This window comes from Neltuma alba, unplaced genomic scaffold (genome assembly GCF_004799145.2).
Source record: "Neltuma alba isolate B1F8T4 unplaced genomic scaffold, ASM479914v2 tig00012385_pilon, whole genome shotgun sequence".
Lineage (NCBI taxonomy): Eukaryota > Viridiplantae > Streptophyta > Magnoliopsida > Fabales > Fabaceae > Neltuma > Neltuma alba.
This window is the reverse complement of record NW_021636882.1, coordinates 27,006-44,927: the sequence shown is the minus strand read 5'-3', so window position 1 is coordinate 44,927 and position 17,922 is coordinate 27,006. Positions and strand designations below refer to the sequence as shown.

Sequence of the window (17,922 nt, the reverse complement as noted above, 5' to 3'; positions counted from 1 at the left end):
TAATCAAACCGGACATAACCGGCAAAGATTTCCATGCAAAACGAGGTGGGTGGCCAGGGCCAGGGGGTGTTCACACGTACTCTACGACGTTCCTTGAAGTTATCGCCCATCCATGGCGCCCAACAAACTGAATAAAGGACTTGACCGCCAGCACACAACCATCGCCCCTACATATCACCGACACGGCTTTAACGCTCCCTGTTGAAGTGGTCGCCTGCTTCCTCCCCAAATTTACGCACATATTAGTTCGAAACAATAGAACTTTCTGGTAAATTACTAATTCATTTATTAATCTAACAATAATCTCTCGGCTAGCTTGGCTTCCTTCCATGTTAAGCCGCGCTACGCTATATATATATATATATATATATCTACCTTCATTCCTCCTCAAGCTTCATCACTATATATCTCTCCTCTCTCTCATCATTAGTCTTTCTGCTTAGCCTCTCGAAGAGGAAGCTTCATTCAAAGCAAACCCTAGCTATATCTACTCTAATTCCTCATTCATCATCATCAATTATCTTCCCCCCCCCCCCTGGTCGATATATCCGCTTCATCGTCAAGCTTCATTATTCACAGAAAACCCTATCTGATCTATCTCTGATCAATAATCTGTGGAGGAAGAAGAAGAAGAAGCAGTATGAGTTCTTCAAGCATCAACATCCAGAGCATTCTTTGCCCTACGCCTCCTCCGACGCAGGGTTCTAAAAGCAGCCAACCACTCGCATTCCAAATACCAAGGATCACTTTTCCAGAGTCGATGATGACATTTCATAATTCCATGCATTTCTCAGGTTAATATATACATATGTATATTCACTCGTTTTTCTTGTTACATCTTCGTTCTCGATCAGGTTCATGCTGGTTGGGGAAATGTTTTTACTTGTTTATTTCCATCATAACAGAAGCACACTATGTTACTTATAACCCTTGGGTTTCATTTTCATATTTGCAGATTAATCTTGCGGATGAACCCGCCACATCATTGATTATGGATCGTTAATGATTGGGTCACATGAAGGGAGAATCGAAATAGTTGCAAATATACGTAGGGCACATTACTATACATTTGTTACAATCTTATTTGTTCGTTTTTATGTTTGATTTCATTATTTGTTGTCTCATACAAACAGTGGAGTTAGTTAATAATATTCGTTTATTCGAAAGCTGCCTCCTTCGTAAATCTGTTTCCTTGTACTTTTTGTTGTCATTTGAATAAATAACACAGTTGCGATCAGTGTCTATCAAATGGCACATGTAAAGCTAAGTATCAAGTTTATATAATTTTGAGGGACGAAAGTGCATAATACCTATACATAATATCAAGAAAATAAAATTAAAAATTTGGAGGGTCAAAGCCAATCCCTACTCTGATCTCCACCTTCGTGTGTGGGTTCCATCAACCGTCTCTCCCCCTCCGAGTTTTTTAGATTCGAAGTGTTCAACATATAATAAATTTGAACGGAGAAGTCGTGTTTAATAGAATTTCCAGTTTAAATAAAGATTGCTGAGTGGAGTCAACTTTCCGATCTGCAGGGCGTGTGTGGTGTGTGGGGGGGAGAGAGAGAAGAGAGAGAGAGATTAAGTTCAACTACTAAAACGTATTTGAGAAGTAATAAAGAAATGTACAACTTTTGGTAGTAAATCAACTTTTAACAACTTACTGTATGACATGAAACTCCTATAACTTACATATGTAAACCTTAATTATTTGTATCTTTTGAATGTTTGAAACATTCAATCCATGTAAGTTCTTGGAAATGCCTTCTCGGAAAAGGTAGCGTGTAATATTCATTTAAATGATGTTGTAAGGTCAGTTATAAAAATTATTATAAGGTTCAATACTTCGAGATGGATCACAGCATTTTATTTTATCCCTTATGCACCGATAAATGAATAGAATAATAATATTATATATAATGTTATCGGTTTTATAAAATAAAGTTTTCAAATTCTCTCAGTTGAAGAGATTTTGTGAGAAGAAGAAAATTAATGCAGTTATATATGAGGCATACATATCATACATTGAGGACTGATATCTGTTTTTCAAATTCCATATGCTCTTATAAATTATTATTTAATTCCTTCCGGCAGAACAAACTCGCCTGTCTGTATTTACTTTTTTAACCTTAGACATTTAACTGAACCCATTTTTGAATTTTTAAAACGGAAAAGATCATTTCTGATCCAATCAGAAATGAAGGCTTCAAAGTGCATACACGTTAAAGACAAATTAACTTTATCTTAAAAATGGAATTGATTCTACGTACAGTGCCGAACTTTATTTGATTCCAATGATTCCATAAAAGACTGTTCTTTTATCTTAAAGAATAATTGTAGCCTTTTAGATAAAAACAGATACGGAAATTTCGGCATTCCATAACACTTAGTCGAAAGTTCTTGCTCCATCGACTTTTACATGTATCTATATTATTTTCTTGCCCATACAACTTTCTTTTCAGAATTAGGACTCAACATTATTAAAATTCTATATATATCAACTTTCCAGTTTTCATGGTATACTATAAGGTCAACTAAAATGTACTCATCTGGTCTTTAATATAAGACCCATTTAACTAATTTGATTAGATTAAGGAAGTTAGGTAAGTTAATTATAAGAAATGTGAAATATTTTTCCTAAAACACCATAATTATCTTTCTTAATACCCCTTTCCCTTTTCTACTTGATTATGGTTGAGGGAGTATTCATAGAAGTAATTTAATGAAATTGATAAATATGAGAAATGGATCTTATATTTAGAACCAAAACTAACTCAATAATTGAGTCCTATATTAAGGAATGGAGGAGTATTTGAGAAGTAATTTGGTAAAGTTATGTTATGTACTATACATGGCCGAAAAGATAAAAAGAAAAGTGCGTATACTATATATGTTTATAAAGACAAACTTCACCTTAAAAGTGAAATTGATTATTCTAGGTACAGTACCAAACTTTATCTGATTCCAAGATTCCATATAATAAAACAGATAAAGTATAGGGACATAGCTTTCGAAAAGGTCCTTTCAAATGGATACTGTTGCCATTATTGGAAGTGATTGCTCAATACAAGCTAAGTCAAATCCAGACGTAAAACCAAACAACAACCAAATTGAAGAATTACGACTCTTTTTAGTAATCTAGCTAGAGGCAAAGTGACAAATTAAGAAAATGAATAAATAGTGCGTGGGTGGTGTGTGATAGTTGTCCTGTGTGTGCGCGCGGGTTTTCCGCTTCCATTCTTCCTTTTTCAAGCCTCAGCCCAATATCAATGGCACTTCACCACATGCTGCATCAAAATTAAAATAAATTGAATGGGAAAAAATAAAAAAGGACAACAACTGTACACCTAGAAAATACAAGCAAATTTGATAAATGATATAATATATCATACATGTATACATGTTTATTTGGATATTGTGATGTATCGAATATTCAAGATAGAACAAGTAAATTAATCAATTATTTACGGGGAAAAGCCGCTTTTGGATCTTGATCGAGTTAGTTATACATAAACTACTTCACATTGAAAAAAATTGAAATAAAATTCTTTGTAACTCGTTTACGATTATTTCACACCGACCCACCCGCACACTTTTCTATTTGTCTGAGCTACAAGAAATTACGGTTACGAAATAGACAGGAAGTGGTGATAAGGAAGTGTTTCAAAATCACTTCAAAGTAAGTGAGAGTGTTCATTTAGAAAGAACATAATTAATGAGTATGTAGACCTTAAATTAAGAAATGAAAGGGGTGTAATTAAAAAAAAGAGAGTAAAATAAATTAGTTAACCCGCATAAATCAGCGAGGTCTCTTAGAAAGACATCCTGGGCAGTTGGGATTCGAGTGCCAGGTCTTGTCGGAGGATTCTGAGGAGATGGCCTTGAAGGGCTGAAAATCTTAGGAGTGCTAACGTTTCCAGAACTCATATCTCTGATTCCAAAACAGGATTATATTTGATGATGATCTGATCTGTCTCACAGATTATTGATTATTTTGCTTTGTTTGAAGCTTGAGTATCGACTACTTATATAGACAGACAAGCTTGGCATTATGGTCCAACGTTGAAAGAAGGAAATTAATGGGAAGTAACCAAGTGGTTGTTAAGTATTTTACATGAAGACATTAATTTGTATATGAATTAATTCATTACTGTAGTTGGCAAATTAAAACCAGCGTTGGATTAGGGCACAAGTTAATAATCAAACTCTCTAGGCCAACTCTGCGCCCCTCTCTCTCTCTCTCTCTATATATATATATATATATATATATGAAAATCCTTAACATAAGTTTGATGAATGAGTCGCATAGAATTGAAGCTCTGTTTGAGAAGTATGGACTTTGAATACGCGATTTAGGAATTTTTCTGCATGTTTTTCCCTCCGTCTCAGGGGTATGCTTACTCGGCGTGATGTCACAGGGCTATTTTTGACCTTTTGGATGTGAAGAACTTGACCACGTCTTCGTTGTAGGTGTACATTATCATCTTGTGACTTCAAATCCCCGAAATTCTTATCCTTCAACTAACATGTCTAGTAATCTTTTCCCATTATACTGTTAAATCAATTATAAGTAAATATGCATAGCTTATTATAATATATATATATATGTATACATTTTATAAAAATTATTTTTTTGATACGCGGATTTTATATAAATTATATTATAACTATACTGGTCAACGTTAACAACGACCGTAGCATCATATAAAATTAAAGGTCCTTTTTTATTTAACAAACGAAATGTGACACGGGCGATGATGTCGTCCTGGTTAAGGTACCTTAATTTGTGTCCGAATTAATTAATCTCCTTCATGGACTATGTGGTGGAATTTTCACCTTAATTTCCTTGGCTTTTCCCTGTTTTTTTTTTTTCAATATTATAAGCAGTTGATATTTTATTCATCATCTACTTAAAACTATTAATTAATATTTTTCATTGCTGATTAGATTAGTTATTAATTTAATGGATGTATTAAATAAAAAAAGAGGGAGATCTGAAGTCTGAATTGAAACACGTCGTCTGTTAACAAAAAAAAAGAAAAAAGGAGCCGTATGTCGGATTAGTTGGAAACAGAAATTTCTCTGTAAATTACTGATTCATTTGTTATATTAAATCAAGAAGAATCTCTTATTCATTCCATGTTCAAAGAAAACTCCATCCCCTCTATCTCTCTCATCAATAGTCTGTGGAAGAAGAAGGAGAAGCAGTATGGGTTCTTCAAGCATCAACATCCAGAGTGACGTCTTGATATATATATAAATATATATTCATTCCTTTATCTTGTGACATCTCGGTTCTCGATCAGGTTCATCATGCTCGCTCTCCTGAGTAGGGGCGATGTTTTTACGTGTTTATTCCCATCATAATAAAAGTATTTTATTATGTTTATAGCCCTCTTTGGCTTCATTTTCATATTTGCAGATAATTAATCTTGCGGATATTGATTATTATATATGGATATAATAATTAAGTGGGTCGACATAAAAAGAGAATCCAAGTGTGCGTACGTGGGGCACCATAATTAACGTGATTATGTTCTGTATCCTGTTTCTTAATTTGATTACTTGTTGTCTGATACAGACAATGGAGTTAATAATATTCAATTGAAAGCTGCTTCATTCCTTAATCTGTTTCCCTGTACTTGCAAATATGTCGTCGGCACGCAAAAGGTCAAAACTGAACGCTGCATTCGATATGTCTCCACTTTTAATTTAATTAAAGACGACGAAAGAGTGTGTGTATGTGTGTCACTGTTTTCAACTTCTTATGGTACTTACAAAATAAATAAACTAGTCCATTTATTATTGATTTAAAGATCTAACGGAATAAAATTTTGATTCAGTTATCACTTGAGTTTTAAACAATTTAGTCCATATGGTTTTGTCCATTTAAATATTGTTTCTTACATATTTTTAAAAATAAAATTGTATACATATATATCATGAAACTTAAAAACTAAAGTTTTAAATGATTAAAACTAAAAGGATTGAGTTGCATTAAGTCAAAGTTTAAAGATTAAATTACAACTAATCAAAATTATAGGAGCCAAAAAGTTAATTTTCCCCAAATACAAACGGGGGAGTTTTCAGCATTCCATAATAGTTCATCAAAATTCTCGTATCCATGTGTTTTCTTGCCCCAGAACATATATATTTATATAATCACGGATGTTTTCCAAATGTTTCCGAAAATTGAATTCATCTGTACATAAATATGCTAATATTGACGATATGATAATATCCGTTGGATCTAATAATAATAATAATAATCAACCTTCACTAAATGCTTAATTTCTAATCGAATGTTGGATATCGTTCACTTTTATTGGGATTGATTATTATCTACGTAATTCAATTCTGGGAATAGCCTAATTTCAATATATATCGAGCTTAATTAAGGCTTTCTTACAAACAGACCGTGTGGGTTCCATATCAACCTTTCTTGTCATCGCTTGCTCTATCAGTTTCTAAATTCAAAGCCTAGTAAATTTGACCGAATTGTCATATGCAAACAGAATTTTCAATTTAATTAAATAAGACCAACTAATTGAAACGTATTTCAGAAGTAACTATTACGTAAAGTTGTGATGGTTAAACTCAATTTACTGAGGTAAAATTAAATATCCAATAATAATAAATGAGAGATATAAATACTATATGGTATATGTGAATTTTGGAATGTTTGAATTATTCAACTCATCATTTAAGTTACTGCAGGAAATGCCCCTTAATTGGCAAGAAAGAATGCAATATTATTTATTTGAATGTTATATTGGATGGTCAAAAAGAAAAAAGAAAAGTGCATATACTATACATAAAGACAAACTTTCTTGTTTCAAAAAGTAAAATAATTGATTCCCGTACAGCACCGAACTTTATCTTATTATTCAAAGATTCCATATAACAAACAACAAAGTATAGGGACATTGATTTCAGAAAGGTTCTTTCAAATGAATACTGTCTCCATTATTGGAAATTAATTACGCAGTACAAGCTTACTCAAATCCTGACGTAAAGCGAAACAAGAAGAAATTGAAGAAGAATTATAACTCTCTTTGGTAATCTAGATTACAAATATATTTGCCTTTGTACCTAGAGGCAAAGTGAACAAATTAAGAAAATGAAAATAAATGCTGTGTTTTGGGCGTGCGTGTGGAATTGCCCTATATATATATATGGAGACAGCTTTTTTGCTTCCATCCTTCCTTTTTCAGGCCCCTCAATCCAACATCAATGGCACTTCACGACATGCTGTATCAAAAAAAATAAAATTGAATGAGAGAAAAATATAAAGAAAAAATAAAAAAGGATATAAATACGCCTGGGAAATTCGAGCAAATTGAGGAATGATGTATCGCATATATACATATTTATTTTGCTGGCCAAAAAAAAAAACATGTTTACATTGGATATAGTGATTATTTAAGACTATTTTATGAGGAGGCACAATCCCTGAGGGAGGTCCTTTCAAAACAGGACGGGTAAATTAATCAATTCTTTAACGGGGAAAAGGCCGCTTTGAATTTTTCGTTATTTATACATAAAAAACCAGAAAAATAATGTTTAATATAACTTTTGGTTCCTTAAGTTTATCTTTATTTTGATTTTAATCCTTTAAGTTTCAAACCATAAATTTTGATCCTCAAAACCAACGTTTTAATGGAAAAAACTTGATAGACTAAAACTAAAATGAAAACAAATTTAAATGATGAAAACTTGTATTAACCCAAAAAACAAAATTCTTTTTGATTTGGTTTTGGATAAAGCTCAATGGCATCATGTAATCCATATAGCCAACCCCACCTAATGGGATAAGGCTTTATTGTTGTTGTTGTTTTACCGTATAATGATTATTTCTCACACACACAGTCTTTTATTTGTCTGCGCCACAAGAATTAGGGTTGCAAATAGACACCAGGTGATGAAACATCATTGGAAATTTTTTTTTAAAAAAAATGGAATCCAATTCTTTTTTATTTTTTTGTTACCGGAATCTATGTCTTTACTATCATGTAGAAGTTGAAGATCTACTTTTTCAAAGATTAAGAAGTATTTCAAAATCAATAAAAAAAGTGAGTGTTTAGATAGAAAGCAGATAATTAATGAGTATGTACAACTTGAATTAAGAAATGAAAGGAGTGTAATGAGAAAAAAGAAGTGTGTATATATGTGTGTGTGCGGTTAACTAACCTGCATATATCAGCGAGGTCTCTTGGAAAAGACATCCTGGGCAGTTGGGATTCGAGTGCCAGGTCTTGTCGAGGATTCTGAGGAGATGGCCTTGAAGGGCTGAAAATATTAGGAGTGCTAACGTTTCCAGAACTCATATCTCTGATTCTAAAACAGGATTATATTTGATGATGATCTGATCTGTTTCACAGATTATTGATTATTTTGCTTTGTTTGAAGCTTGAGGATCGACTACTTATATAGACAGACAAGCTTGGCATTATGGTCCAACGTTGAAAGAAGGAAATTAATGGGAAGTAACCAAGTTATTGTTGAGGTATTTACTTTGTATACGAATTAATTCATTAGTATAGTCGGCAAATTAAAACCAGCGTTCGATTAGGGCACAAGTCAATCAAACTCTTAGGCCACCCCCTCTGTCTCTCTCTCTCTCTCTATATATATATATGTTGTACCATTTTATATTATGTGAAAATGGTTAACATAAGTTTGATCAATGAGTCTTATAGAATTGAAACACGCTTCATACCCAAGGACTTTGAAAATGCGATTTAGGAATTTTTCTGCATGTTTCCGCTCTGTATTGATATGGTTACGACGTTGCCTTTTCCAAGTTCCATTCTTGCCATATTCTACGTGATGTCACAGGGGTATTTTTGACCTTTCGGATGGGAACTTGACCAATGTCTTCGTTGTATCCTGCATGTCCCGGTATCTTTTCCTATTCTTTAATTAATTATAAGCCACTTACAATATGTAGCTTATTAGATTTTTTATATTATAGTATATATATACAGAGAGAGAGAGAGAGAGAGAGAGAGATTTTATATAAATTGTAACCACTATACTGGTCAATGGCTTATTGAAGAAGTTAATTTAGACACAGCAAAATAGTTCATAAGATCCGCGCAACCAATCCCCACTTAGGGAGATAATTACATAAGGCTCTTAATGTTGTTGTGGATATATGCAGATGTATTTAATCATATACGTTTGTATGTGTATATATCTAATTAATTATGTGTGTGTATTTCGTTACCATTACATTTTTAGGTTATGCAGAATTTATAGAAAAATAGGTACTTTTTTATTTTTTATTATATAAAATTTGAGAAATTAGGTACCGTAATTATTTTTATATGATAAATGGTGCAACTTATATATTTGTACCGATGACTTGCTTTCCTCTCCGTGTAGAGAGGGGGGAAAAGAAAGGAAACAGACGAAATACAATAATTCGTTCTTTTTTATTGGTTAAATAAAACAAGTGAGAGATTTTGCAACAAGCTATCGAGAATTCTCATTCCATTGACCTTTGAATATTGTGAAACCTTTCTTTTCCAAAGGGCTCAAAATTTCCATATCATCACCGACCGACTTTGCGGTGGAATTTTCACCTCAATCTATGGCTGGGTTTTTTATGTTTATTTTTTATGCTTTGGGTATCATAGACTGTAAATTCAAAACTTTTATAAAAAATATAATGTGTGCATGAATTATTAAAAACATTCAAGAGCCAACTTATAAATACTTTCTTTAAATTCAAACGAGAAAATCCTTAACACACAAATTTAAATTCTATTATTAGCATGAGAATTTTGTCGGTAAACAACATATAAATATTTTTATAATTCTTTTATGGAGTGCTCTTCTTATTTAGATAATTTAGATCTATTTTATTTTATTTTTAATGGATATAAAATTCAAAATAAAGGTAATTTTAATTTTTTTTTATAAGAAAGTAATTTTAATGATAACCCAGGTTTGACCTTTTAGTTATGGAATCTAAAACTTTTTTAAAAAAAAGAAAAAGAAGAGGAAAACACAGAAAAATTATGAGGGAGGGGGTGAAAAATTCTAGAGGGGACCGTCAAACGTGGGGGTTGGGAAAGCACTCGCTTATGTTGAGCTTCATGTAAGCAAAAGATAAACGACAAGCCGTCAAACGTGGGGGTTGGGAAAGCACTCGCTTATGTTGAGCTTCATGTAAGCAAAAGTAGGGCTGAGCAAGCAACCCATAACCCGGTTGCCCGCCCGCAACCCTTGAAAACTGGGCCCATTTGAGCCCGCCCAAAAAAAAATAAACGGGCGGGCTTAAATGGGCGGGTTTAAGTATTAAATGGGCGGGCTACGGGCAGAGGCACGGGCTGCCCGTACCCGCCCGTTTAGACTTTTATTTTTTTTTCTTGAAAAATTTTTTTAAAAAAAAGAGGGATCTGACTTGTGAATTGATTGAGAGAGAGATTTAGGACACCTATCCCCTCTCTCTCACAAGCTCTCCTACCCCACTCCTAGTTTCCCCCTAGACCCCCCTTTGCTCTAGCGCCGCTACTCCTCTCCCTCAGATTGAATCTCAGACTTGAGCCCTCACGGTGCCACTCACCTCTCGATCTCTCAATCTCTCACGCATACGGCGAAGGCGATTAGGTGCACAAGGGACACGTCGCTCACTCAGTCTCGGCACCAGTGTTCCATGGCGGCTCTCGCCTTCTTGCCTCTGGGTCTCACACGCTCCATCTCATCAGCATCTGAGCAGTGAGCTCTCCTCTTTCGTCACCTTCGTAGCACCGTCCGTCGGCCTCTTAGTCCTATCAATCTCCCTTGCCTCTTAGCCTTGTCAACGGCATCTCCCACCTCTTAATCTCGTGTTGTCGTCTCTCATTTCAGCTTCAAATCTTCCATTTATTTCACTCTTTTTAGCTCTTGCCTTTTGGGTTGACATTTATGTGTAAGATTTGAGATTACTTTCATTAGCTTAATACTTGTATTTGCTGGTATTTATATGTGATTGCTGCCTTGCTAGTAAACACTGAACATTTGTTCTGTTTTAGGAAAGGTATTTCCATTTTTACGTCTTTAAGCTGTAAAAAATTCAGTATAAATGAGAATATGAGATAATATTTTCATGTCTTTCCATTCTTAAACGGGTTCCCCATTACTTGCATCAGCCCGCCCAGTTAAACCAACCCATTCAACAACGGGTTTAAATGGGTATCTATGGGTATGGGCTAACCCGTACCCGTTTAAATTTAAACGGGCGGGCCACGGGTTAGGGGCCGGGTAGCCCAACCCGCCCGTTGCTCTGCCCTAAGCAAAAGATAAACGACAAGGACAAGGGAGAAACCCTATGGCCTGTTGTTGGGCCCTCTTCGGCTGCAACGCAATTCATGTGAGCTCGAAACGTGTCGAGGTTCAGTTGGCCCCACGCCAAGTACACAGCATCACTAGCAAGGTCAACATATGGCCTCGAAAGCATCGAAGAAAGCCACTGAGAAGCTGAAACCTGGCAAGGCTCCATGGGAGTGGACCCACCTGATAATAGGGTGAGATTAGATCCGACCTCCAAAGGGGAGAGAAAAGGACATGAAAGTGCCTTTTTCATAGAATTAGAGAAATTATTACGTAACTACTATGTATCTTTGGGATAAACTAAATAGAATTAGGTCCAACATATTATTAATTTAATATTTATATGTAATATCCAGTTACGCGTTTTCCAAATCACAATGGCCGCAGAATTAGAATCATATAAAATTAGATATTCCTTCTATCCTCAATATAAGACCTATTTAACTAATTTGATTATATTAAAGAAGTTAGGTAAGTTAGTTAATTATAAGAAATATGACATGTTTTTCCTAAAACACTATAATCTTCTTAACATTCTCTCTCATTCTTCTATTTGATTATAGATGAAGGAGATCCAGAGGAGTAACTTAGAAAAAATTAATAAATATGATAAATAGGTCTTATATTTATGACCAAAATCAACTGAACAATTCTCTTTAATAACCTAAATGTGGCATTAGCCATGTTGCCCCAGTTATAAAAGGTACCTTAATTTGCGTCTGAATTAACTAATCAAAAAAATTTCAACCGTTAATCCATATACCTATTTCCTTAATGTCTTTTCAACTGTCATTTTGTAGAAAATAATTAATGATTATAAATTGACATGTGGATATGGTTAGTTGGAAATAGGCAGAATCAATCAAGCAAAATTATTAACTCTAAGAAATTCATATCTTTTTATCACATTTTCCCCCTTAACTTCCTGTTTTAAGAGTTAAATAGTGCATAGAAATAAAGCCGTTAAGGAAAATGTGTTTAGTTTGGCTTTTTGGAACACTCTTGAGATAATTGTGATTATTTGGAGTTGTTTACCACTTACACATTTCTCCTTTAAGTAGGAGAATGGAGAACAGCGTTTTTAAGTTATGTAGGATACCCTTGAAGAATATATTAGCTGGAAGGAAGCATGAAAGAACTCTAAAGACTAATGCAGAAAACTCTTATTTTTTTAGTACACTCACTGTTGGTTCGCCACAGCCAATGCTACAGCAAACACAAGGAAAGTGCAGCCCGAGAGGGGTGAAATTTGTGGCTATTAGCCGTTGATTTGCCACAACCAATCCACAGCGAATGAAGAAAATCTGCTACTATGCGTTTCAATTACTGATGCACTGTTAGGGTTAAATGGAGGAGAAACGCGATGGTTTTAGGGCATTCTGGACTGTTGGGGCTATCTTAGGAGCATCTTTGGTGTGCTAGGGCAAGGATTTTGGTGGAGATTGAGTTGGGATTTGAATATTGGAAGAGATTTTGGCTTTACATCTTGGTTCTTCTTCTCTATTCTCATTTTCCTTCCTCTTGTTCAATGTTTGTGTTGAATATATGTATATGTTTTTTCTCATCGAAGTTTTGAATATGGGTGGCTAAAGCTTTGATTCTAGGATTATTTTGAACTCTTGTATGAATTAACTCTTGATTCCTCCTCTTATTTGTGATTAATGAAATATATGTATTCATTTTACCCCTTGCTTAATGCTTCTAAGTGCTTGATCACCATTGTCATGCTCTGTTCACTTGGGTGATGCTTGAGAGAGCTAGTTTAAGTATAGAACTTGGGTAAAATTGTGTAAGAACTTAAAGTTTACTTGTTGAATGGATGGTTTTGTTGGTAAGATTGAGATATACTTGCCAACCTTGCATAGTCACCTTAGGATTATAGCTTAAAAATGGGTTTTATTAATTTTAACAAGAGATTGAGCAGTTAATAGAATTAAACACTTATTCTTAATTTGAGAAAGCTTTTACTAGTACATTTTGAATCCTAAACTAACACATATTTTCATTAAAAGCTTTTCTGAGAAGAGGTGAAATTGAATATTACTAGATACATCGGGGATAATAATCCTAGATCCCAATTTATCCTTGAAGTCCAAGAATCATTTGTTTTTATTAATTTTTTATTTTTAAAAGTAGTTATCTTCATTGTTGATATATTTCTATCACTCAAATTAAGCGAAAGTATAATAATTAATATTTCATCGGGTTTTGAAACCAAATCCTCGTGAGAATGATACTTTTCTCATCACTTTATTACTTGTGACAACTCGTGCACTTGGAGTGTGAACACAAATGGATTGGAAACGCACAAAATAAAATATTAATGGTTTTTTAATTTTTGGGTGATTACGTCACAGCTTGCCGGAAATTCTCAAAGCATTGGCCTGTCTCTTTCCTATTCTTTTATGTACTGCCAAAAATATTGTACATCTCATTTTCATATTCACAGCCTCTGTGTTGGAATTTTCACATCCATTAATACGTTTTTATTTATTTTTCTGATATTCAATAGTCTGTATGTAAAAGATAAACATATATACTATTATACTTCTTCTAGTGCTAAATATAAAACACATTTTATAATATAATTTATATTATAAAATTAATTTTATATTTAGGGTCGAAAGAGTATGTTTTATGATAGAAGCATAAACAGGAAAATTCTGTCGTGATCATGATATGCATGCTGAGTGTTATGCCAATCATAAATGTGTGTGTGTAATAGAGTCCCTCATATAACTTGATTAATTTACGCTTTTTCTCAATGTCTGAGAAGGGTTAAAAAAAAATCAAAGATGAATTTAATCTTGGAGAATAGTTGAAAAAATGGATGATTATTTAGTTAATTGTATAATAATTATATAATAAAATCACTAGATAGTAAACAGTTAATTGTTTGTAAAAGAAAATTGTTTTTTTGCCACAACATTTGATCTGCGTCGAGCTTAATGCTCAATATAGTTCAACATAATTAATTATTGATTGTAAAGTATTATTATGGTTTAATAAAATACATGTATATAATATAGTACAACAAAAAGGAGATTGTTTTTCAAAATTGCAGCGACATCCATCAAATCAATCAGACCTACAGTCAAACGAACAAATTAATTATTTTTTTTGGGTTAAGAACAAATTAATTAAATTTAAATTAAACGAATGTCAATAAACTGACAAATATATGCATCAAATAAATAAATCCTATTATGATAAACATATTCGCATATATAGCCAAGAATGTCCGAAATGTATGACATGTATTGATTATCTAGATAGTAAACAGTTAATTGTTTTACTTATGGGGCGCATGAAATTTCATTGAGTTTACAGGTGAAATTTATGGTTTTTTTTTTTAAAAAGATCAACCGAAAATAATTATATATGTGTATAGTAGTATATCATACTCGTGTGTGCATTATTGAGATAGTTACTGGGAAAGTTATTAATTGTTATATGATTTGGTAGCCATTTAATTTTAAAAAAACGTCGTATATGATTTAATCTCTACCGATTCGAAGGCACTGACTGATTCACAATTTTTTTTAAGCATTAATAGCAGGATTTAGGTTTTTATACAAAGTCAACCGAAGCTTCCTTAATTTGTCAATATTTCCTTTTGTTTTGGGAAGTCAAAAACTTCACAATTAAGGTAAGCTTAGCCTGGCATGGTCAAATATTAATTACTAGAGACCTAAATTATTTCATTTGGCATCTGGAATTGAAAAAAATTATCAAATAAATCCCTATTTTATAGTTTTAGCCCCTATTTGACGTATTTTTAACTCAATAAATTACCCTTCATTCACATACTTCTATTCAGTAATATTTAAAATATTTAATATTGGTTTTTCTTTAAAAATTGATAGGACTAGATATGGTTTTCCTGTGCATTACATGAGATTATAAAAACAAGACATACTATTCAAAGTTTGCAAATAGCATTTTCCCCAAAAAAAGTTTGTAAAGTTAAGTGATTTTTTTAACTTAATAATATTTCTTATCAATATTTATATACTGCTATATAGAGAGAGAAAGAGAGAGAGATTGGGGACTTTGCGTCGTTGGATACCTTATGCCTCCTTCAACTAAATTTGGAAGGTCAACTAGGGTGGGCCCCCACTCCCTTTCGTATGTTATGTGGAACTACAAAGTGATTAGTGAGTCATGTGAGACCGGAGGTAGTATACAGATATATTTTTATATTGGTATTAAAAATATGCATAAGAAAATTTTTCACTCCACCAAAATGTAAAAATAATTATTTATGATTGGACGGATTTAAACATTATATTGCTATTGCTACTGTTTGGTGAGTGAGAATATTCGGGAAGATTGAATCCATGGTCTAATTATCATTATATTTATGGAAGCAAACAGATTAAAGGACAACAAATTAAATCAAATCTAGACGCCAAATTACATATATTACTGCTTCATCTCTCTGCTATAATACATATAATTGCTCTGCGTGTGTGTGTGTGTGTGAATTCTTCTATAACACAAGCCTTCTCGCTTCAATATCACTGGCACTTTTCCACAATCTGCATGAAAATGAAAAATCGAAATGAAATTAGTAAACGGCAGAGTATTGAAAGAAGGAATAATGAAGACGGTTACGCATAATATGTATATACAAGCCAAAAGGCTAATTATATTAAGGAGTTGGTCATACTTTGTCGTATGGATGGATTTGGAGAAATTAAGATTAAAGTATTTTTTGAAAAAATGGACGAGAGATAAAGAAAAGTAGTACGTGCCCCAGTTCTCAGGTACTAAAAAATTCTTCAATAGGAAAAAAAATATAGCCAATATGCGAAAACTTTTTCCACGTACGCATAAGATAAGGTAGGTAGGCAGGTATCATGGCATACTTAAAGACGAACCTCATCATCAGAACTGATATGGAGGAGTAATTAACATTGAACCCATGTTTTCCTAATGAAAAAGGATATCCTAATTATAAAGACTAGTTTGTAGCGTAATTTACATTATAAACTAGTTTTTATAATTATAACCGGTATTTTAAAACAAAAGAAAGAAAGAATAATGAACCTGATGGAGAAGTGTAGGGATCATGGTCTCTTGGTAAAGACCTTGGCTGTGGTGGGGATTGGGGTGGGCTTTCTTAAAGGAGTCTGAGAGTGAGGAGGATGGGGCGTATTTGCTTTGGAAAAACTCTTCTGCGTGGTTGGCATTTTAGTGCCATTGACATTTTTGGAAGGATTAGTAGAGGCCGCCGCCTGAGTCTGAGTTATTGGTGGTGGCCTGAAAACCTTCTGGGGGTTTATGCTTTTAGAATTCATATATAAGGATAATGTTTGGGAGCCTTAGGATGGGGGTAAAGAAACAAGCTAGCTAGCCTGTTAGGCAGAAAAACTGAGAGAATTAAGAGGTAGATGATAGATAGATAGATAGATGGAGAGGAATATTGGTGTTGTGAAGCTTGTTGGTGAAGCAGAGGTAAATTTATAGAGTTGTATTAACGAAGATTTCATGAGAAGGGAGGAAATGGGGGAAGAAATTTACAGAGAAATTATGGGGAAAATTTTGAAGCAGCGTGCGTTGGATTGGGGCACAAGTAAGTGATCCATGACTTGGCTCTCCGCGGTTGCCTTATGCCTGCTTGAGACGTTGGTTAGTTATCTCCAGCCACGTTATCACTGTCCCCTCTCTCTGCCGCGAAGCCTTCAAGTGTGAAAGCAAATTAAGTGTTCAAAATTAAAGCCCATATATAATACTCTTCTCATCCCTTAGTCACATAAAGTGTTCACATTTTATTTATTATTATGTAAATTGTTATTTTATTAAAAAGTGTATGGGCATTAAATAAATATAAAATTATAAAGTTGTAAAGTTTTAGAATAGGATTAATAAAAAAAAAATTTAATTATAATGAAACCTGTTAAAAATTCCTCACGAATAAAATTAGAGGGAGAGAAGACTCCAACTTCGGAGGCACGCGGCTTGAGGGAGCAGTTGGCTGAGGTGCCAGAGAATGAAAGAGCGAAATATGGAATGCGAGATCATATTGAGTAGCTTTGGCCGTGTAGGACCCCTTCCAAACTTCCTGCGTCCCTTCACAGAACTTATATGTGCCTCGCTAATTATAAAATTCAATTTATCTAAACACACACATATATACACACACTACACTTTTCATCCTATTTACAAGTCAGTTTTTTTTTTTTTATCATGCTCACATAATTGTATTTTTAATGTGACTATTGTATTAATTATAATTATTTTGCCTTTTATATATTATTGTGTAAACTATTATTTTCTTAAAACGTGCATATATATGTATTAAATAGACACAAAATTAGAAAGCTATTAAATTTTAAAATAAGATTAATAATATTTAATTTTTTATTTTAATAAAACTAGCATATATACCCCCGTGCGACGCACGGGAAGAGTTCACTTCAATCAATATAATCAATAATATTAATTTATCACAAAAGTATCAACACATAATAACACACATCCATATATAAATAATGATATTGAAATTGCCTCCTCTGTCTATAAGTAGTACATACCGTAAAAATTGTGACTTTGGCGCAAGCCAAATTTTCAGCTTGTTTGGTGGTAAGGCGTCTTGAA

General features: G+C 33.4%; 1 long non-coding RNA gene across 1 annotated transcript; it reads right to left on the bottom strand.

Annotated features, from left to right (window-relative positions):
• Window positions 1-15,660: 15,660 nt before the first annotated feature.
• On the bottom strand, window positions 15,661-16,418 carry LOC114726548 (uncharacterized). Its single transcript, XR_003738514.1, has 2 exons — window positions 16,372-16,418; window positions 15,661-15,860 (listed from the first exon to the last, which is right to left on the bottom strand). It is a non-coding gene; the product is annotated as an uncharacterized LOC114726548 (long non-coding RNA).
• Window positions 16,419-17,922: the final 1,504 nt, after the last annotated feature.